Source organism: Rhipicephalus microplus, chromosome 1, assembly GCF_043290135.1.
Source record: "Rhipicephalus microplus isolate Deutch F79 chromosome 1, USDA_Rmic, whole genome shotgun sequence".
NCBI classification, from domain to species: domain Eukaryota; kingdom Metazoa; phylum Arthropoda; class Arachnida; order Ixodida; family Ixodidae; genus Rhipicephalus; species Rhipicephalus microplus.
This window is the reverse complement of record NC_134700.1, coordinates 52,032,261-52,043,589: the sequence shown is the minus strand read 5'-3', so window position 1 is coordinate 52,043,589 and position 11,329 is coordinate 52,032,261. Positions and strand designations below refer to the sequence as shown.

The 11,329-nt window shown below is 43.5% G+C and overlaps 1 long non-coding RNA gene across 1 annotated transcript; it reads right to left on the bottom strand.

Moving 5' to 3' along the window:
• Positions 1-8,692: 8,692 nt before the first annotated feature.
• On the bottom strand, positions 8,693-10,494 carry LOC142767844 (uncharacterized). The gene is made up of 3 exons (XR_012885133.1): positions 10,361-10,494; positions 10,163-10,303; positions 8,693-8,864 (listed from the first exon to the last, which is right to left on the bottom strand). It is a non-coding gene; the product is annotated as an uncharacterized LOC142767844 (long non-coding RNA).
• Between the last annotated feature and the right edge of the window lie 835 nt (positions 10,495-11,329).

Sequence of the window (11,329 nt, the reverse complement as noted above, 5' to 3'; positions counted from 1 at the left end):
AGTAATAGTATCCCTAAAAAATGTTAACAATGCAAATATTAAGCCGCATGACATACACAAAGTGTATGTGCTACTTATATACAACTTGTTGCCTTACCTAATAGTGCAGGTAAGAGCGTAGTATCGACAATTTTAAGTAACAGTGTTATACTTCTGTCACGCGGAAACAGTGATGTCATTTGCTGAAAAGGACATTAGGCGTTAATGTCATTTTTGTAGCTGCTCTACAGGCATAGTGAATGACATTTACACCAAATGACATTTGCACGTTGAACGTGTCCACTGAACTCATGGTAGCGTGATATGTTCTCTCTCAACAGGCACTTCACAAAATCAAAATCGTAAAGCAAATGTAAACGGTGTTCTGTTTAATAAATGTTCTCAATATTTCAGTAACTTTTTTACGTGCAACACGGTAGTAAAGCGACTTTAGCAGCTATAATTTATTTCCCAGGCTACAACTTCTGTCATGTTTACACACGCTCCCTGACCTTTTTATGCAGCGTCGCTGCGTTATTCGCAAGTAACAGAATACGCACGCACATATTGGGCACCAGTTCAAGCACAGCGTTGTCAAACCAAATTTTTTTTGGGAAGCACTACACTTCTCTGTTATCCGCTGACGAATTGGAAACACGAAAAGCAGCCGACGTAAACTAATTGGCGTGTAGGCACAGCTCCAAATACCTGGTCATCTGTGATCTTTTATCAGTATCAAGCTTGAAATGCTTCAGTCGGTTTTGATGCCTCATTCGTAGCAGCTGTAGTGCAATTATCATTGGTTTGCACAAATTGTAATTTATTGTTGTCAGAAATTCATGAACGCTGTCATGGTTTTAAATATTGCTGATTGCAAGTTGTGAGTGCCTTTAAGCTAGTATTGCTTTTGTATGAAGATTATTTTCTACCAAGGCTGTTTTGCCTCGTGGGAGTATATTTTCAACTAGCCAGACAATGTTATGGAAAATAAATGCATGATTTCTAACTTCTTGGTATCATAGCAGCTTGCCGGTAAGTATTGACACCAATTGCGAATGTCATTTCACGCAGCCGTGCAGACCCGAAACGCAAAATCACAATGAGATTTCATTTCAAAGTCATTCACTGCAAATGACAATACACGTTATGTGTGACAGGTGTAATAGACGACAAAATTGAATGCGTTTCATACTTTCAAAATAGTTTCGTTATCTCACAACAGCATCGCTAATTTTGCACACCTTGTAGTTAAAAACCATACTTCTAGAATTTTTCGGACATTTATGCTATACGTGTTTCCCAATGACAGCGCTGATGCAATTTGAAAATTGACACGTACGACTAAAACCATGAGCGACATAGAGCCGAGTCTTAGTGGTGGGAATCTTAGTGTAAAAAAAGAAAATAAAAAACGAAGAAGATTTCTTAGAGCACAAATATGTTCCTACAAGGGTGGTTAAGCATTGCACATCCGTCAAGTTTAAATCCAGTATTACACTTTGAATTTCTTATGAGCGTTAGGACAGTCATCTTTTAGAGGACCTGTCTGCCTTAGAATATATTGCTGGGCATGGTGTTGCATTGCATTAAATTAAGAGCAGAGCACTAAGAGATCGAAGTTATTTTACAATAAATCAGTTGGCAGGCAGACTTTTCTTATTTGTCTGCTGTCCTTCATTATATTTCTGAGTTTTATTGCAATGGAAAGCACACTGTATGAAGCATTCAACTTTGTGGCAGCTCCTCCAGAAAGCGCGTCCACTTGTTAAGATACTCTTTATTACAATATATCAATTATAACTACAAAATTTAAGGGCACCGTCCACTTTAGTATGCTTTGCATAGTAAAATGCAAAGCATATTACTATGCTCCATATTACTCCATATTACTCCATATTACTATTACTTATTACTATGCTCCAGTGCCACGGTATCAGATATACCATTACACTATGGTTGGTTGATTCAACGAGAGATCAACACGGGTCCCAAAGTTGATATCTTAGATTTCATTGAGTATTTTATATTTTGTGCACCTCTCACAAGTTAGCCCGAAAGTCAACTTCGTTTTATGATTAACGGCATAACTTACGAGAAAAAAAAATATCAAACTTCACCAACACGGAGGCACGAATTTCGACACCGGTCATTTTTGAAAATTGCAGATGCTATAAAAAGACAAATATTTTTGTTTCAAGGAAGATATTTATTACCTGAATTGTATGTCTAATGAAGAATGAATTCATACGGTTTCAAGTTTGTAGACTTTAAGCAAATAGCTTTCAAAAATGTCCAATTTTGCAACAGTTTAAAATAAGTTACATATTCCCCGTTTTTTTTTCTCCAAGAGTAATGCAAGCAGCGTTTTCAAACTTGACACGTTTTAAGGATATAGTATTTTCATTAGGTACATAATTTATTGCTGCCATAGGGCAAATGTAAATTTTTTTATATTGCCTCAAAATTCTCATATTGGCAAAAGTGTACTCCGCTGAAATGTGAATAAAAAACGCCATCTTCGATTTTTCTTTAAAATCTCGTAAATAGACAACCGAAGACTACCACACAGTAATATAGAAAAGATGTTGCATTATTTTGTTTTAGCGACAATATTCATGGTACAAACCAGAGCTTTTCGAGAATGCGCTGATAAGTTGAGAAATCTAGAAATCGGAACGGAAAAGCGGCAATAAGCTTCAAATGCGAGTAAACGTGACCGCATTTGGTGAAGAAAGGCTGTTTTAGCACTGTGACAAATACGTACCCATGAAGGCGCATTTATGCTTCTGATAACACAGCTCTAATATTGTGCGTGCCACCTGATTAGAACAGGTGATGGAATTCGGAAAGGCATAGAGCAACACATAGCTGGGGGTCTGTGTTGCATTGCGCAAAACCGCATGACCTTTGTATGAAAATGAGAAATAATCACACGTAAAAACAAAAGTGCACATATCACCATATTACCTGAGTGTCATGGCCAGTAGCTCAGCAGAGCCTAATGGCTCTCTCACGGCGTGCGTCCTTTCAAGGTCTTTCTGCAGAAGCCTAAGAATGAAATGAAACTGATGTGGCAGCATCCGGTAATAATTATGGTAGTATTCAGAGTTGCCTTGCCGCATTCACTGCAAGTCGGGGAGGAAAAAAAAGCTCTTCAGCTAATGCAGAAAATTTTCTGATGCAACTGAAGTTTCGAGGTCACTGAGACAAACATCAAAAAAATTTTGTGAAAGCTCCAGGACATACAAAAATGATTGCACTGACCCTCATTCACTTATTCAACTTAACCCTTAAAGCCCTCATATTGAAGATGTTACATAGGGTGTGTTTAGTACGAGCATGCACCTGAATAACACGATTCCCACCACATGAGCCGTTACTTGTTGGTCAAACTCGCTTGGGAGGGTAACTGTCTGTGGGGAAGTTGTGTTACCAAAGCTTCGTGTCAAGTTTCCGCTCACCTTATCTGTCACATTTCTGTAGCTGCAACCGCACCGTGGACAATATAAAAAATCGTGCAGTTTGGGGAAAAAAACAAGCCATAGCACATCACAGTTACTTGCGGTGACCTTGCACATATCTGCAATAAATCCACGTTCACGAGCCCCGCACTGGCCACCTAACTTTCAGCCATAGTATTTTTCACTCCTGAACTATCTGCTTGAATGAAATGTGTTGATGTATTTCGAACTCTAGTTTACTATACCTAACAGCAAACTACTTTACATAAATTTAACTGAACAATACACCCGAAATAAACATAACCCTTTACATGTTGCACGAGAAACACAAATCATTTCCATCAATTTAGTGCAGACTTAACATACAATATGAGCAGCATGTGTCGTTTTGGGCATTTCTTATTTGGCAACATGCGTCATCTTGTATGGCTTGCTGCATACACACTTGCCGTTTTTGTGTTTCTCTATTTTATTCTTAGTGGACCAGGTGTGAGTAGTGTGTGTTGCCCAATATCTGAGGCGGTTACGTGCGTGAGGGGTTTCACACAAACGGAATTATCCTATAGCCATGTACAGCTTCACTGTACAAAAAATAATGTATCAAGCTAAAGTGAAAAAAGCAGAACAAACTCGTCGCAATATATATTACAAGTTCTTGAATGACAGTTATCATGAACAGGGTCTTGAAATGTGCTTGCATTAGTCTCTGTAGTGGTGTTTGGTGGCAGCTGGTTTTCATCTCTTGACGAAAAGTTTGCACGGTGTTTACAACAGCAGATTATTTTTTTTGCTTTGTTAGGGTGCTTTCGGCAACGAAAGATGGTGGGTGGTTGCAGTGAAAAGTCAGCAAGAAAGAAAGGGTGGTGCTGGTTTACAAAAAAAATGATAAGTGAGCAAGTTCACGGCACATATTTCAAAGCAATGAGGCCAATGAAAGGTGTTCTCTGAGTAGAAGTAGACAGCATGCTTTTGAATAGTACAAGGTCGAAAGTATTTAGTGTTCAATATACGTTCTCATAATTGCCCCTTGGCGTACCTGTGTTGTTTTGCACAGCATCAAAGCTGTTCAGAATATCATCACTCCATTGCGTAAGAAAATAACAGTTATCACACGATGGCACACTTTCGCGACCACCGAATAAAAAATAACGGTACTTACCGTCGTAAAAAACTTGCTCTCGTAGTGGCGCTTTTTCACGAAGGCCTCACTCAGTACCTGCGTTTTCATTCTCCTGGCTGCTTTTGAATCAAGATCATTTGTTTTAAATAGCAGCAACCTTCTGCGGCGGTTCAGGAGCAACATTGCGTGGCTTTGAACGAACAGCACAAAACATACACTAACCACTACAACACGTCATGCAACACGCCACCAGCCCGCCGCTTGCGTTGGGGATAGTTGTTGCTCGTTGCGATCGCCATGCCAGCAATTCGTCGTGTAAACTTCAAGTTTGCAGAATAAACATTGTGTGTTTGTTAAATATTGTTTATCACAACTGCATGTATTAGGTTGCAACAAAAGTCACTATTTTTAAATGCGAAAATTGTTTTGAAACAGAAAGCGTGTATTTAGGGACATCATTTTGACGCCAATTAGAGAGAAATAGAAAGCGGCCAAGAAACAATTACCTGGGCGGAGCTTAACAATTTGAAGACTTCGTACCATGTGTCCCAAGCCATCGCAATGCTGTGAATCAGACTGCGGTGCGCTGTACGGCAAATCGCATCTGAATTCGCACCATGCGTCTTCCAAATAGCGTGAGGAGGTAGAAGGACACGTGATGACGCTTACAGCCCATGCGCACCCACGCCCACTCTGACTAGTCTCCTATTCTCTCTCTCCTCTCGTCTGAGTCGCCGGCGAAGGCTACGAAACGCCCACTAAGCAGTGCTGCATCCACACATCCACTGCGCATTCCACAGCCCCACTCTCATCTCCTACGCTCCCCCCCCCCCCTCCTACGCTTTTCGTGGAAATACGTTCCACATTTCCATGAGAGGGATAGTGTCGGTGTTGTCGTAGCCGTTAAGCCCCACTCGCGCGGTGCGCACCACCGTGCAGCTTCGCATCGAGTCGTGGTATCCTAAAGGTGGTGTAATAGTTTAAAATACGACTCGTTCTCAGCCCAGCCCAAAAAATTTTGGCCCGATCCAGCCATTTGGTTCGTTTCTGTCAAGTGTGCCTTGATTGTAAACGAGGCACCATCGGAGGTTCAGTCGCTCTGAAGATATCTTGCGCAAACAAGATACTTTCAAGGGTGTTGTGAGAACGTCTATTGCCAAATCAATTAGGTTGAGACTCTCGGCTGAGTTTTGCCGATAGCGTTGGCGTGCGTGTCGATTTCATGTAGCATATATGTATACGTATCTCTATATATGAAAACGCAAGTACGAAGAAAATCCAGAAAATCAACTCCGGCGCACGGTATCCGAAGTGGGACCTCCGCGTAATGAATGCGAGGCATCAACCACTGAGCCACCGCAGGTTTTTTTCTTTATTGCAGTTCTTTATCAATATTCAGCAGAACAAGTGTTCTACAACTGTTTCTTGTACAATAGTATTTCAATGCGTAGTACAAAATTAAACAAGTTCTTGCATTTTCCTGCAGTTTCAGAAACGAAGTTAAGGACTCCCGAAAATATTCTATAGCTTGTCGAGCATCTACATCAGCTTGACCTATAGCCATGCGCGACCTCCTAATACTACGCAGAGCTAATAGCTTGAATACGTTATGCGGAAATTCACCCTCATTATCTATAGCAGGGTACTTTATTGCCTGTGCGTCCAGTGGGAAATATTTCTTTAATGTCCTTTGCAGGACATCCCAGAAGAGCACCGCGTCCTAACAACTAAAGAAAACATGCTCAGTTGTTTCGGGCTTACGACACAAAAACCAGTGATTACCCTACGGAACGAATAGATCTTCAGACATCCACGTCTTATCTGGCAAGACAACGGTATTAAGCTTAAAGAAGATTATTTTAACCCCCGAACGCAGAGGCTGTATGGCTAGCACCACGAGCATATGGACGACACTGACAGCAGCATGGTTGGTGCAAGAAAGACAACGATGTTTATTGGGGCTTAGTTTATGAAGGCAGCGGCGAACGCACTTACACAGACTGCGCTTCACTGACGCGCATTCGCACTGATACAATCAGCACACTTGCCCGATACATCCACTCTCACGTGGAATAAAACAAAATAAACACTTGGATAACAAGAAACATTCGCCACAGTTGATGTCACTTGAGTATAGTGTTCGTCATAACGCAGTGTCTGTGGGGACTGGGTGGTACACGTCAATCTTCTGGGAGCCGGCAGCGATGAGATGCCGGGCGAAGAATCACCGTTGCTTGCCTGTAGTGTTCCCTCGGGTGTTTTTGGAGATGTCGCTTCACCTGCTTGCGCAGTTGATTCTGAGGCGGTCGTAGAATCTGGTGAATGGGAGTCTGTATTTGTGGGACTTGCATCGTAGTCATCACCGTCACTGCTACACCATTCCTTTGTCCTAAGGAGATGTAGGTGATTTCACGACAAAGCAACGATCCCGAGTTTTTACCAGATGGGATCGTGGAGTAGTTTCTGCGACCACCTTCCCCCTTTGCGACCAGCCAGCAGCTTCCTGAAGCCGCACAGTTGGGCCCTTCTGTAGTACTCCCAAATGCTCGCCAGCTTTGTCTTCGCGGTGCTTCGTCACATTTGATCGGGACGCCCTGCGAAAGTCTGGCAGGTCAGAACGAAGCCGCCTTCGTTGCAGATGTTCACCCGGAGAATGCCTGTCTTCTAGGGGTGCTGATCGAAAGGCTAGGAGACCCAGCCAGAAGTCTTCCCTCGCCTCTAAAGATTTTTTCAGGATTCGCTTTTCAATGTGCACACCCTCCTCCGCCAAGCCGTTCTACTGCGCGTAACGAGGGCTTGAGATAACATGCTTAAAGTTGTATCTCTTGGCAAAGCCGGTAAATTCGTGGCTAGAAAACTGGAGTTCGTTGTCCGTACAAACGTCTACTGGTACCCAGTACCAGGCGAACATAGCGCTAAGAGCGGTGATTATGACTGCTGCGGTTGTGTCTTCGAGCTTTTCGGCCTCGGGATAATTTGAAAAGGCGTCGTAGGCAACGACGTAGGGCGTTCCAGCATAAGAAAATATATCAACTCCGGCCCTGTACCAGGCACATTCGTTTACTTTTCGCATTAGTAGCGGTTCCTGTGGCTGCCGGTACGCGTATTTTCAGCACGTTGCGCAGCTGTCAATGACCACTGCGAGGTTGCCATTGACTCCAGGCCAAACAATATGTGTTCGAGCCCTCTCTTTACACTTCTGCAGCCCGAGGTGACCAGCATGAATTCCTCGGAATGCACTGACGTATACTCCGCAGTATTACAATCTTAGGACCCTTAAAATGAACGGCTGACAACTCTTGCAAAAATGGCTTTAATGCACCTGTTACCGGTTGCCCCGTTGCCAAACTTCTCATTACAGACTGGAGGTAGCTGTGTTGAGATGTGTCCAACTGTAGCAGCCGCTGCGTTTCCGGCATCACCATGTAGCCCAAGGACTCCACCGCATGAACCTCGATGTCATTGTCGGAGTCAACTTTGTCGCGTCTAGGTTCCACGAGAACGAGCTGCTTTCCGGGAAGGTACTGGAACACATAGTTATATTTTAGCAATCTCAAAAAGGACTTTTGCACCCGCGGTGGCATGTCTGCAATTTCTTTTCGTGCGATTTCTACCAGCGGCTTGTGGTCAGTTTCGATTCGCACCGTCCGTACGTCCATACGTGAATTCGTGAAGCTTCTCACAGCCAAAACATTACCAGGGCTTCCTATTCGATTTGTGCGGAGTTTTTTTTCCCGCAACATTTAAGACCAGAGATGCGTCCACTACAGGCTGCCATTCATCATTGTGGCTTTACAATAAAGCTGCTCCGACACTGTGTTTAGATGCGTCGCAGCTTATCTTGGTGTCTCGCTGGGGATCAAAGATGACAAGCAAAGGAGCGGTGGTCGAAACTTGCGTCAGTAGTTTCCACTCTCACACGTGGTTCGCTGTCCATTGGAACTCTAACCGGTACCTGATAAGCTCGCGTAAAAGCGTGGTTCACCTGGACAACCATGGCACGAATTGTTCGAAGTAGTTGCGCACCCACTGCGTGCGCTGGACGTCGTTTTTAGATGATATTCACGCCAAGCTTTTGATTAGTTTCGGGTCAGGCGATATGCCTGTTCAGCCAATGAGATCACCGAGAAACTTCACTTATTGCACCCCTGTGCTGCATTTTCGCGCACTGCCTGCTTTCAGCATTGCAGTTAAGCGCTCATCATGTTCTTTCTTGCTAGAACCTCCTACAAAGATGTCGTCAATTCACACCAGTACACCCGGTGGGCCGTCAAACACTCGATCCATGCTTTGCTGAAATGCCCCTGGTGCGGAAGAAATGCCGAAAGGGAAACGGAGTAAGTGGTATTTCTGGAACGGTGACGAGAACATGCAGATCTTGAAAGTTGGTTCGTAAAGTGGTATCTGGCGATAGCCCGAGTTCGCATCAAGACAGCTGAAGTATGTGGCATTAGTTATACGTGTTCCAAATCTTCCCGCCTAGGAAGCGGAAACTGCTGCAGCTTCATGTACTTATTAAATTTAAACTGCTGACCCAGTCGGTTGGTTCATTCACTTTAACAAAAATGCCAGCACGTACCATACTTTCAAGTTCTTTTTTTTAGGGATTCTTCAAGCACCACCGGAACCCGACGAGCTGAATGCATGAATGGCACTGCTCCATGTTTCAAGACCATGCTGTACGCCTTAACCAAGCCCTTCAAATATGCCTAAATCTTTTGAAAAGTCACTCCCTTGCAGTCTTAACAACGAGGCAAACATTACGCTTGACTCGTCACAGGGCTTCACTTGCGAGTATAGCCTGCCGATCATTTTTCCCAGCAAAAAAACGTGACCATTGCTGTAGCATTACCAAGTTTTACTTCGTGCACACACTTTCCAAAACAAAATATGGTACTCACGTTATATGCCCGCCGGACGTAGTTAGTCGGTTTCAGCTCGCCTGCTCCGTGCAGTTTTCGGTAAATTGACATAGGAAACAAGCTTGCTTGCGATCCGGTGGTAACTTTGAATTTTACTCGAGGATGTCAAAATTATCATCTTGTCCTTCGCCAACTTCACTGACCACAGCTGACAAACAGCCACTTGCGAAGTGGTTATGCTTATGACACAATCGGCATTTCCTTCCAAATGCTGAGCATTGTTTGGGTTTGTACCAGCGGTTGCACCGGCGGCAACGTTGTTGTTCTTTCATCTGTTTTCCTTTATTTAATCTTGACTGGCGCCTAGAGACCACGACCACATCCACATTGTCTTCGCTTTTACGCCACACTTCGTTTCGCTGCGCTACCGTTTCCGCTGCCATGCATATCTTTCCGGCTTTTTGCAATATCAACTGATTGGCCGCAGAATTTTTTTTTCACGTAGTTTTTTTTCACGTCTCGATGACAACAGTTTAAATCATATTTTACACGCACACTCCTAAACTGTTGTCATCGAGACCTGCATGCAATATGCCAAAATTACACTGTTCTGCTAGCTTTTTTCACGTCATGGACAAATCTTTCAAATGGTTTTCTTCCGCCTGCTTTCTTGAGCAAAATACATATCTCTCGTGCACTTCATCATTAACTTCGGCGCAATAGGCACAAAAATAGCTCACCACGGTGCTGTAGTCGTTCTTGCCCTCGTTCGGCCTGAACTGAAAGTTGTTGAAGATGTCCAACGCGTCGTCACCGGCAATGCTCATAAGTAGCGCTGAATGCGATGCTTCTGTTTTCGGCTGCTCTGCTGCCACCGTTCCCTGCAAAAATAATTCAAATTTTTTGCTTAAACCGCTTCCTTTTTCCCGTGACATTACCGGACAGCCGCAATGGATCCGGAGTCTTCAGGAGATCCATGAAGTAGCAGACGCCAGGACGGTTCCTCCGGAGTGAAGAGGCCGCTTGTGACATTATGTATGGCTAGCGCCATGAGCATATGGACGACGCTGGCAGCAGCATGGGCAGTGCAAGAAAGACAACGATATTTATTGGGGCACAGCTTATAAGGGCACCGGCGAACGCACTTGAACAGACTGCGCATCACTGACGCGCTTTTGCGCCAATACAATCAGCACACGTGTCCGATACAAGGCATTTGTTTAACTCATTTCAACACTTTGCTCCATGTTTCAGCAGAATGCTGAGTGTTGTACAGTGGACCTGGAAGAACCACTTCGCATAAATCTTTGCACAATTATTTACGGGACAGTGTGCTTATATATATATATATATATATATATATATATATATATATATATAGATATAAACGTGCCTTCAGAAACTAAAATGACTTGACGGCTTTTTTAAAGTAGCCTTGTGTTCTACCGTCAAATCTAACAGAAGACACTACAAGCTCAGTCAAAGCACTGCGAACTGCATTTGACTGACGGTGTGCGAAAAACGGTCCTTCACATCACGAATGTATAAGAAACGGTTGACAATCAGTCGCAGAAACAGGTGCGACAAAATTATACCACCACCACGCACACGTCGAAACAGGTTAGTTCGGCTTGTTTTTTTTTCTACACAAATTTTTATATAAAAGGCAAAAATATGGTGAGACTTCTGCACGTTCGTTCGAGAGCAGTGCAATACTTGCAAAACATACCACAACTTCGTAATGAAAAACAGATAGCAAATGGTTGCGCGAGCGAAAATGTGTAAATCTCCTTACTTGCATTTTTCTGCATTTTCGCGGATTTTGCCTGCCTGTCTGCGCCAGTAAGTATCACTTTCACTGCAGTTTTCCAAAGGCACGCCCAAGTTGTTTACCAGTGTTGTGACCC